At 35.6% G+C, this 11,930-nt stretch overlaps 1 long non-coding RNA gene across 2 annotated transcripts in view; it reads right to left on the bottom strand.

Moving 5' to 3' along the window:
- Window positions 1-826: 826 nt before the first annotated feature.
- Window positions 827-11,930, bottom strand: part of LOC125612475 — a 29,683-nt gene continuing 18,579 nt past the window's right edge. For both annotated transcript variants that reach the window (XR_007342806.1, XR_007342807.1), the window contains 2 exons: window positions 4,509-4,620; window positions 827-2,218 (listed from right to left, as the gene is read on the bottom strand). This is a non-coding gene — a long non-coding RNA (uncharacterized LOC125612475). The remainder of the gene's footprint in view (window positions 2,219-4,508; window positions 4,621-11,930) is intronic.

Raw genomic sequence — 11,930 nt, 5'->3', positions numbered from 1 at the left:
CAGAATTATCTACATAAAGTTGTATTAGGCAAGTCCAGGCCAAAGACAGGAACCACATCAGGTATTTTAACAGAAAAAAAGAAACATTAATGTAATTGTTCATTAGTTGCTAAGGAACTAAAACTGCCAAAAGAAAAAACTTATATTTTTAGTGTTTTGAGAAGTAGCAACTGTGTGAAGCAGCTACCATCCCCAAGGCTAGGAGACCAGGGGGAAGAAAGTGGAATTATCTCTGAATCAAAGCTCAGACTGGTGTGAAGAAGGCACTACTTAGGGGGGACCACTGTCTCTGAACTTGGAGGAGAGACCTGGATACTGGGACCCACACTTTTAAGAAGGGGACACTGGCCATCTGGTGCTGGTTTTCCCGAGATGTGAAATGAGGCTGGGTCTGCAAACTGTACCCTGGTTACAGTTGTTTCTACTGGAACAAACTGTGACTGCTGGGGTGAAGAAGGAAGTCTGTGTGCCACAGTCACCCCTTTTCTCTCTTAGGGTTTCCAGATTTAGTAAATAAAAATACAGGATGCCCAGCTAAATTTAAATTTCAGATGAACAGCAGATGAATTTTGAGTAATAATGTGTTCCAAGCAACATGGGGACCTACTTAGAGTAAAATTGTATCTGTTTTTGACCTAAAAACTCAGATGTATTTGAGTGCCCTGTATTTTATCTGCCAACCCTCTTCCCATTTTTTTCTGTTGCCAGACCTAAAAGGTAGCAATTGGCAGAGCTGAAATGTGGTTTTCAGCATTCTCTCTCCAACATCATCAAGACAAGTACAAGGGGTGGGACAGTTCAGAACCTTGGCCCTTACCCCCTTGACACTGTCTTTTAGATATTAACTGATTACTATAAGAAAACAGAAGTTAGTATGGACAATTAACAGTTTGGAAAATTCTAAAGATTCCAGAAATTTGAAATTACTAGTCCATGGGGAAGAGTAAAAAACAACAACAAAAACAAATGGCACCAAGACTCATTCACATCTCACAACCTTTCCTCTAGACTACGTCTTCATGCAATGCCTTGGAATGCCATCTAGTCTTTATTATACCATGTCAAACTTCCTCAACTCTTCCTGCCTTGAGAATCCCTGAGCAAATGGCGGTGCTGGAGCTTGTGGATGGAGTCTTTCTTAAATGGCATCCAAGTCTCCACTTTGATTTCCTATCTTGTAGAAAATATAACTATTAAAAAACTCTGTCACAGGCTGGGGATGCAGCTCAGTTGGTAGAGTGCTTGCCTTGCATACATAAGACCCTGGGTTCTAATCCCCAGCACCACACCCAAACAAACTGTCATAAAATAATTAATATTGTATGAAGGAACACAACTCTAATTTATGGGGCTGGTTTCATGGACTTTGACAATACTGTTGCTTTACTGGTGGTCACTATAGCTCCTTACCTGGTATGGTGGAGATTAGTTAAGAAACATTGGGTCAGTCGGCCCCACGGTTTCATTCTGTCTCTTCTGTTCCTCCTGTCTAAGTTCTTTACTTTTGTAGACTATTGTTCTTAGCCTGCCTGATATCACATCCACCCACTTTGGCAATCATATTCCTTCTCATTGCTAGCCCTTCTCAGTTCTAGTCCAAAAGGAAAACACATTCCTATTCAAACATGATATGCTTGTTTATTGAGAAAAGCATATTTAGAAGATGATAATCTTTCCCAAATAACAGCTGAATGAGTGTAGACATAAGCCCTAAAACGACTGAGATAATTCCCCTGAGATATTATCAGTGTGCTTTTTATTTTCCAAAATGGAAATAGCTTCCATGTTTTTGATTGTGAAAGTAATATGTGTTTATTGCAGAAAGTTCAGGAAAAAGAAAAGAGAATATAATTAAAATTATGAATATCCATCATCCAGAGAAAGTCATAATTTATAGTTTGGAATATAATTTTACAGATATTTTTTGCTAAGACCACACAGACACACACACATGCAAGTACACACACGTGTGCACACTCCATTTGCTGTAATTATATTTAAAAAATTGTGTATTGTTCATGTTAACTAAGTTTTACTGCAGCAGTAAATTAACTCTGGATTCTCAGTGGCTTAATAAAACAAAGATTTATTCCTAGTTCATGATATTTTTCCAGCACAGGTTGGCAGGGCCTCTGCTCTACACCGCTATGCACGAGCCAAGTGAGCAGACTCGCTCTCTTGTGACTGTGCCATCTGGATCACGTGGTCTTCCTGGTTGCTGCAGGAGGGGAAGAAAGATTAGAGAATTCGGCATCAGCCCAGAAATGACACAAGTCACTTCTGGGCTTACTTCACTGGCCAGAACTAGTCCCATGATCCCACCCAACTTCAATGAAACTGAAAAAGATGGTTTTCCCCATGCTTAGAAGAGGGCGAGGACTGCACATTGGAAGTGCTAGTAATGCCTTCCACATATGGTCCATACTTTACATAACAATATATAGTGTAATGTTTGCAGCTACTAGTTTGTCATGGGCACGTTGCCATGGAGACTGTTATTGTTTTCAGCCACTGTATAGTATTCTTTAGTAAGGTCACACCATGTTTTATTGAAATAATTTCTTATTGATGACTAATTAATAGGTTGGTTTATTTTTTCCTAATGAAAACAATATTGGGTAAAACATTTTAAAATATAGTCTTTGTATATTTTAATTAATAAAATCAATACAAAGTGACACTTATTTTAAATGTTCTGTTTCTTTGATTCTAGTAAGAAGAAACTTAATGTGATTCTTAGATCTTTGAATAACTTATTATTTGAATCATTACTTTATTCCCTTGGAGTGATTATCTTTTTGCCTATTAATTAATGAGAACTCCTTAGGGTTTAAGCTTATTAGCCCTTTCTAAAATATATTACAAATACTTTCCCTATATTTTGCCTTATTACTTTTTAATAAATTTTTTAATTGTAAAAAATTTTTAATTTCCAAATTATCATACTTACTGTTCTTCCACTATATGTATTTTGGAGGCAGGGTTATTACAGATTATGAAAAATACCTATGTTGTTATTCATTATTTTAATTTTTAAAATACAGTTAAACATTTGGGATATCTCTAAATTATTTTGGCACAAAGGGAAAGGTAGAAAAGAAGCATATTCTGAAATGGAATCAGGTAGAAATATAACATTATATCTTCCATTTATTAAATAATCTGCCTTCCCCATTTAAAATGTTATTTTTTTTAGTTCCTGGATGTTTACAGATATTCTGGACCATGTTTTTTCTGTTGTCACATCACATGGTTGTATTATATTATAATGTGGTTTAAAACTGAGAAAAAAATTATTTTTCTTATTCCTTCTCAAAAAATTTTTTGAATATTCTCATACATTTGTTCTTTCAGATTAATGGTTCTCAAAATGTTTCATTTCAGGACTTCTACACCTTTAAACACTTCTGAGGACTTCAAAGAATTTCTGTTTCTCTGTCTTTTACCTATTGATATTTCCCTTTTGGAATTAAAACAGAACAATTTAAAATTCTTATTTATTCAATAATTTAAAATAAGTCCAATATAATCACCATATGTTAATATAAATAACATAATTTTAGAATAAAGGCTACAATTTCGAAAGCACAGTAGTGTTAAGGAGAGAGATATTGTTTTACAGTTTTGGAAATCCCGTTCAGGTCTGGCTTTATATTAAAAGATTGCTTAATTTTTACATCTGATTTATCACTTATTATTTGAATCATTACATAATGCCATATGTGGTTTTGGTTAAATCATATGAAGAAAATCTAACTTCATGCTGAATAAGTGAGTTGTAAAGGGATATGTATGTTTACAGGTTTTACAGGAAATATGGACATTCTTCTTTGATACTAAACCAAAAGTCAATAAGTGGTGGCATCGTAAAGGCTATTTGCAATGTGGCATCTGAAATCACTATCAATCAAGTTTGTACTCTTTACACTAATATCTGACCTCATCCTTTGAATGAGTCTTTTATCCACAGTTTTATAATGTTGTGTGTTAGTGATTTGGAAAATATTAATTCACTGTGTTATGCAGGTTTTCTGAATGTTGACATATTTCATTATTTAAAAAATTTTAAGTCACATCCAATTGTGTCATTTGTGTCATCACAGATTTCATCCGAAAACAGCAACACCATGATAATTTCAAAAAAATAAAAATAAAAACATTCAGTAGCACTCAGCAATGCCAATGTGTGAGGGTTTATTATTCTCTCCATTACTTTGTGCACTTCTTCAGCCAATGCAAAGTGATAATTTACCCTGTAAGATGCTTCAGAGGCTTTATTGTTTTACTTTGAAAAGCTGTAAAACACAATTTTTGGCTCTCAAAAAGCTCATCATGCCTACTTACATATTCAACTTCTGTTTTCTTTAAACATTTGGTTTCCAAATGATGCAGCAACTTAACAGGCACCAAATATTACTTGAAAATACATTGTTACATAAACACAAAAGTGTAAATTATTAAAATCTATAAAACCAAGGAAGAAGAATGTTTGTCATACTGTTTCTTACTTATAGTTTTCCCCAGGTTCTTTGTCATAGACTCCTCCTTATCACGAGTCAGCAGTTTCTCTGATATGTCTCTTTAGTTTTTCATCAGCGTCCTTAAACTTAGATGATGCACCTGGGGGTTGAGAAAATTGGTCTTCTAGTCTCCTTTAAGCCAATGAACCATCCATAAATATAATAAAACTAAGTCGTAAGCAATTTTTATTTTAATTTTGAATAAAATGTTCAAAATCAGTACACTGTAATGATGCAGGCATACCAATGTTTATACTAGTACAAATCACAATAATCAAATTATGAAATCAGCCTAGGTGCCCATAAACAGACAATACTCAGCCTTAAACAATAATAAAATTATGTCATTTGCTGGTAAATGGTTAGAACTGGAGAACATTGTGCTAAGTGAAATAAGCCAGACTCAGAAAGTCAAGGGTTAAATATTTTCTCTCATATACAGAAGTTAGAGATAAATAATAAAAAAAATTAAAAATGGGATCCCATGAAAACAGAAAGGAGAAGAGTGGACTACAGGAAGGGGATCAGAGAAAGGGAGAAAGAATGGGAAAGGAAAAAACTACAGAATGAAATTGACCAAATCATGCTACGTGCATGTATGACTATATCACCATGATTCCCACTTTTATGCATATCTATAATATGCCAATAAAAAAATCAAGTATATAAATAGAGGAAGACCAATCTAGGAGAGGAATAGGAGCAGTAAGGAAGAGAAAGAAAGGGAAAATGGAAGTAGTGAGGATTGAAATGAATCAAATTATATTACATACCTATAATAGTACCAAAATAAATGGTACTATTATGTATAGCTATAATGCATCATCAACAAGTATTAAACAAAGAAGGAGGTCAATATCATATATGCTTGATTTACTGTTGAGTTACTAAAGATAACAACTTCTCACTGTGAAAAAAAATTTAAATGAATTTTAGGTAAAATGAAAGAATTTAGAATTTTTTTCCAAAAAATGTGAAGTATTATTACAAAATCTGGTTAGTTTTTTTCTCATTTGTTTTTGCATAGGAACAAGGAAAACTTTGATATTTTTAAGTAATGATGTATAGGATGATAGATGTCATTGCAGACGAATAGTACATAGGAAATAATAAGATCACAGCAGAACACAGTAAAAGTACAGGAAACAAACTGAGTTAGTCAGAATGTATACATTAGTTCTCTACTTACTACCTTTGGCTATTTTGAAAGGCACACAAATCCACAGATCTACAACCTATTAGCTGTCAGATGATGACACCATTCCAAATCATAGCTTTTGGAAAACTACATTGTTCACCTGGGAGAGACTAAAAATGAAAATAATAAACAGCATCTTACTTTAATGAAAATAACTGTGACCTGGAAGAACCTCTCTGGAAAGGTGTTGGGTACATTCAGGGGTTTCATATCACATTTTAATAACCACAGTTCGAGATAATCTTTACAACTACTTTTTATCAAATTTCAAGTCAATTCCATATGGAATTTTGTTAAAATAACCTGAATTGTACAGTTTTATTTGCAGGGAATTGATATTTTACATTTGATTTTTTACCCATTAACAAAGTTTCATAATTTTTATATGACATTTTCCTATGTTCTGATATGGCCATCATTAGGTATTTTTTATTTTTGTTGTTTTTCAAGCTTCCTCTACTCTCTTAGTTTTTTTTTTTAAATAAATTCTGTTTGGGTGAACTTATTCACTCCAACAGCCTTGATTAAAAAATAGAAACATTTAGAGGACTCCAAAATCTATATCTCTAAACCTAATCATTCCCTGAGTTTCTCACACATATTTCTAACTCTCTGTTTAATTTTGTCATTAAAGTATAGAATTCTAATATTATAGAAAAGAACACATTCATCTCCAGTAAGCTAGAAGACTTTCTTTGGCAAAAATGAAAGAAATCCATTGGTTTCCATGACAACTTGACCACCAAAGTCCTGCCACAAGTTCTCTGCTAACTACAGCATAAAGTCAAGCTCCTCATAGTACCAGCAAACCTTCTGTTCAGCTTCTCACCCAGACAGCCTAAGTCCCAGACATGTCAAACTGCTCAGATTCTGGGAACATCCTGTTTGAATTCCATGTATTTTTTTTTCTCTTCAGCTCAAATGCTATCCACTCTTCAAATCCTTTCTTGACACCTCCACACCTTAGGAACAGTAAGATGTTTTTGAGGTACCTCATTACTGTGCACATACCTGTTCTAACACATATCTCATTGTATTCTCCTTATTCTGTAATCTGCTCATTTCCCTAGATTGCAAACTCTTAGGTACAACGGATAGTGAGGGCTGTTTCTCTTATAAACCTGGCTCATCAGTGGCTCCTTAATAGATGCTTTTAGAATTTAATAAACAAACAAACAAACAGCATTTTGGATGCTGAACTTGCAAACTTAACCTATAAGGTGACAGGAAGTATCACAAATACTAAAATTTTAAAAATTGCCTTTGGTGTCCAGAGGATTAAGCTTTGGAAGTTGCCAAAGAGAAAATAGTTGACAGCCAGTTGTTCTATTGAATGTCTCAAACAGTTTAATTTGGATTGATTACAGCTTTGGAAAACCTGGAATCAAGGTGGGCTTTGGGAAAACACAGTCTATAATTGATGCAGCTAATGACCACTTTCAGGTCATTAGGTTATGCACAAGCACCCCTGTCCCCAGCCTGAACTGCTACAGAAGCTGCAGATGGAGCAGCCTACTGACTGCATTTCCCCTTCAAATTATCAACAAGAGACCTCAAAGCAATCAGATTTTAACAGCCAATTAATCTCCCCGGATGATGTTTGTGTAGTACTCAGTGAGCTCCAGTAAATGAGCTCTCCATGGGCTGAGTGGCCTCAGTGATTGGAAGGACACTGAATGCTAGCAGCCTGGACTTACTGCTTCCAGGATGGTCAGGGGGCTTGGGCTTTCCTGGCTGGGGCCCACAGTAACATGAAGAGAAATTATTTAATAACTCGATGAGCCACTATGGAACAACTTGTATACTAAAACTTTTCCAAATGGGCAAACCCCTTCACAGAGCTCTTTGCTGACTCTCTTGCAGGATCAGACCTGTTATGTAACAATAGTAAACCCAACTGCTTTTCCTCATGAAGAAGAAATCCAGCTTGGAGGTTAAGTACATGGGTTCTGAGGTCAGCTTGTTCCAGATCTGTGTCCTGGGTTTGCCACTTAGTAGCCATGTGACATTTAGTTTCCTAACTTGCAAAGTGTAAGTCACAATAATTCCTACCCCAGTGAGTTGCAATGAGGGCTAAATGAACTTATTTGGCAAAGACCTAAACCCAGTGCTGGTACATAGTAAATACTTAATTAAATGTAGTCACTATCAATGATGAGCAGACATCCCAGAAGGTCAAAGAGGGACCAGCCAGTTGGTCTGACCCTTAGCAGCATCTACCATAATCTCCATTGCAGCTGATGAATATTCCCAGTATGGAATCCAACTTGGGGGAATATCAGAGTGCAAAAGAACTTACTGTGTCATAGTGATGAAAATTTTCCCTCAAGGGAAAGCTTGTGAAGAATAAGGGACAGAGTCCACAAAATTCACTCGGAGCCCTGCCTACACATGGGATGCATATTTTGCTGAGCGCTGGAAAGGCGAATATTCTCTTTTCTGTCCTCCTCTCTTCCAGCTGTGTGACTTTCTGAGTGCTCAAAACAGAACACTAACAGGAAAATCCCCCTTCCTCATCTCATTATATAAAGAACTCCTTGAGAGCAGGGATTGTCCTTAATTATTTTTAATGTACACTTTTGTTTACTCACTGAGAAAAGTACACAAGTCATATGGTTTAATCTTCATAAATTTCCCAACAAAAACATATCGGTGTCCTCAGATCATAAGAAGGAACATTACCAGCTACTTGAAAATACTCCCTACCCCAGGTCACCTCCCAGTCATTAACTTTCTTTAAAGATAGTAACCATTCTGTTTGTTCATTTTTTTAAAACCTAGAACTGAGTATAGAAGTTATCATTGAATATGAAGGATGCTTGGAGTATGTGCACAAAAGAAAGGTGGGGTGCGGTGATACACAGGAGTTTAGTTCTGCTACTGTAAGCAACTTCACTTCCATCTACACTGAATGCTACATGAAGCTACAGCACGCTTTTTCACCCTTGTCTTCAATTCTGAAGTGTTCTCGTTCCTTGTTCTCTGCACAGGGATCTGTCCTGATTCTCCCTTTTCAATTGTCAGTCTTCTTTTCCCTGTTCTCTTCTTAACTTTCAGTGTCATTGAAATGCTCTAAGTCCTCCCCATAGTATGAGTTAAATTTTCTCATGCCAATGAGCTGGAACTAGAAAATGTACTTCATTAAAATACTTTAGATGGGCTGGGATTGTAGCTCAGTGGTTGATCCTGAGCACCACATAAAAAAATAGATAAATAAAATAAAGGTATTATGTCCATATACAACTAAAAAAAATTTAAATTCTTTAAATGAACCATTTGCCCAACATGGTTTTAGGAGGATGATATATTTCTCCTATGACTTATTGCCTGTTTTCAAAGTGCTTGCAACCTAATTGGGGAGAAAACACAGATATGTGAAAATTAAATAGCTGCATGGTCCAAATAAAAAAAAAAAAAACAATACAAGCTGACATGTATGAGTAAAAGGTAAGAAAGAGTTAGGAGAGAGTGATCCATCAATAACATAAACATCACAGAAAGGTGTTACATCTTTCATAACTAATCAATAGTATTCAAAGCAAGAAACATCATTTACTCTGAGAAAAAGACAGGATTTTTCAAATACAGAGAACCCCTTCATTCCCAGCAAAAATAACAACAATGAAATCTACACCTTTGAACAAGAATGTGAAATTTCAGGATATTATGTATAAAGAAATAATTGAAAATCTTTCAAGAGTCAACATTGGATCACGTGCAAGAACAAGCATAGAATCATATTTTCCACAAATGGAAGTTGAACTTAGAAGGTAACAGAACTAAATTGTGAATTTTCTGAGGAAAATTATTTTGATCTTTGAATTTTATATGCAGCCAAACTATAAGCAAGAGAAAAGGTAGAATGAAAGTAATTTAAGGTTTTTAAATAGTGGGAGATTCTATCTCCTGTGAACCATTGTTGAAGAAATTGTCCAAGACTATGTTCTAGCAAAGTGAGGGAAAAGTCAAGGAAAAGGATAATAAAAGACATAAAAAATAATATAAGCTGATCAAGTAATTCAAAGAATTCCTAGAATAATGATTTGTGCAGCAAGCCAAAGAAGCAAGTGTTTTTAAAAAACTCTTTTCAAATCAGAATTGAGTTCCCTAAAAATGCCTCTAAAAAGGTGAATAAAGACTAAAGTCTAAAACATAGCAATAAAAATTGAAAAAATACATAGACATTTTTTTCTCAAAAACCTCTTGTTAAGAAAAACAAAATAAAATAAAATTTAACAGAAATATATACATGATCCAAATGCAAAACATTCCTTTTAGGTGACCTATAAAATATTTCCAGAATTTTACGTCTTACCACCTGCTCAGTCAAGGCTGTGGTCCAAATAACCATTATTTATTACTTGGAATACTGCAATTTCATCTTCCCCAGGTTTTCCTGCTTTAACCTTATCCACCATGGTGCCACACAGCAGTTACATTAATTCTTTGCACATAAAAAAGGGTCATATCCTTGCTACATTCAAAACCCACAAATAGATCCTATCTCTATCAAAGTAAAGCTGAACTTTACAATGTCTAAAGGACCCTACATAATGTAGTCTCTCACCGACATCTTCTCTTGCTTCTTCTCTGTTACATCATCTTGCTCCACCCAAAATGGCCACCTTGCTTTAGGATCCACTGAAACAATCTAGTGGATTCTACACTCTTCCTGGACAGTCCTCATCCAATGACAAAACTTGCATGGGTAGTATAGCCATGTCATTTCTGCCCTTCTGGAAATCTGCCCCCTGAAGAGTAGGCAGAGATTTTGTGAAACTGCACGACAGTTTGAAGATTACCCTCTTCAATCTCGCTTTGTGTGATGGTGTTACTCCTCCCTAACATTCCCAGTAAGTGTCTACTTTTTGGGGGACCTGAAATTATATGGCCCAATCTCATTTGAATGGTTCTTTTTTTTTTAGATACAAGCCATCAGAACTCATGTGATATGCTCACAGGGTAGTTTATCATTTAAAGTATTTGACCAGTGCTGACTGAACATTCTTGACGTGGTTTCTTTTCTTTATCACCTTGGAAACAAATAGTAGGCTTTGGAGTCCCTCACTAAAGGAAGGAAGGATAATTTGTAGGACCAGCACTCCACCTTTGGAATGTTAAGAAAAAAAAAAGATACAACATGAGAATAGAAATGATCTCCATTCTTTTCTAACTTGTTATTTCCAATTTATAAAGTTACTGAGAGGCAGGTGCATATGTAGCATGCATGTGTAGCATGCCCTGGTTGGAAAACTGTCTTTATCTATCCTACCTGACACCCTTTATCAACCCCATAATTGTAATCCACACTTGGATGTCAAAATAACTGAGACTTACATAAGAATATGATATGCAAAATTCCCTGAGTCTTTGAGGGTTGAAAACAAGATTTAGGTATCTATGCTATTATCTATGCTATTATCTGATTTTGTTTTAGGAAACAAAACTTAAAGCAGTTTTAGCTTCATGACTAAAATGGCCAATATGGGGAAAGGTACAGAGATATTCCATATACTCCTTGCCCCATACATTCATGGCCTCCACCAGTATCTGTTAACATCTCATGCCGCAGAGGTCCATTCGTTACAAGTGATGAACCCATGCTGACCTGTGGTGATTACCCAAAATCCACAGTTGACATTAGGGTTCGCTCTTGGTGCTGCACATTTGATGGGTTTGGATAAATGTATAATGACATGTACCCACTACTGTAGTGTCATGCAGAATAGTTTCACTGCCCTGTAAGTCCCCTGTGGAAGGACATCTTGGTTGCTTCCAAGTTTGGGCAATTATGAATAAAGCTGTTATAGATATCTTTGTGTTGGTTTTGGGTGGACCAAAATTTTCTGGCTAGAGGAATTTTAGTCACCTGTATTTCGTAAAGGAGAGCAAAAGGTTGAGAGAGATGAAGGGACCTCCTCCCATTGGCATCCCTCTAAGACTAGTGTCCATTCTGGTGTGTGGTGCTGCCATTCAGATGCTGCCAGTTCTGCACTAGTAAACTTGTCATTATTTAGCAGTAATCAGAGTGACAGCCTGATAGTTTGGATAAAAACAGAGGCCATTAAAGGGTAGACTCTGCGCCGTCACAGACTTCATCTCATAATGTTTATTTTCCATTCATATGCCACTCAGTATGTCTCATATATTTTTAATGAAAGCATTCTATTAATGCCAATGGGATTGATTTTTAAGGAAGCATTAAAAGCAGC

Source organism: Marmota marmota, unplaced genomic scaffold, assembly GCF_001458135.2.
Source record: "Marmota marmota marmota unplaced genomic scaffold, marMar, whole genome shotgun sequence".
Lineage (NCBI taxonomy): Eukaryota > Metazoa > Chordata > Mammalia > Rodentia > Sciuridae > Marmota > Marmota marmota.
The sequence above is the reverse complement of the archived record's forward strand: the minus strand, read 5'-3'. Positions and strand labels throughout refer to the sequence as shown.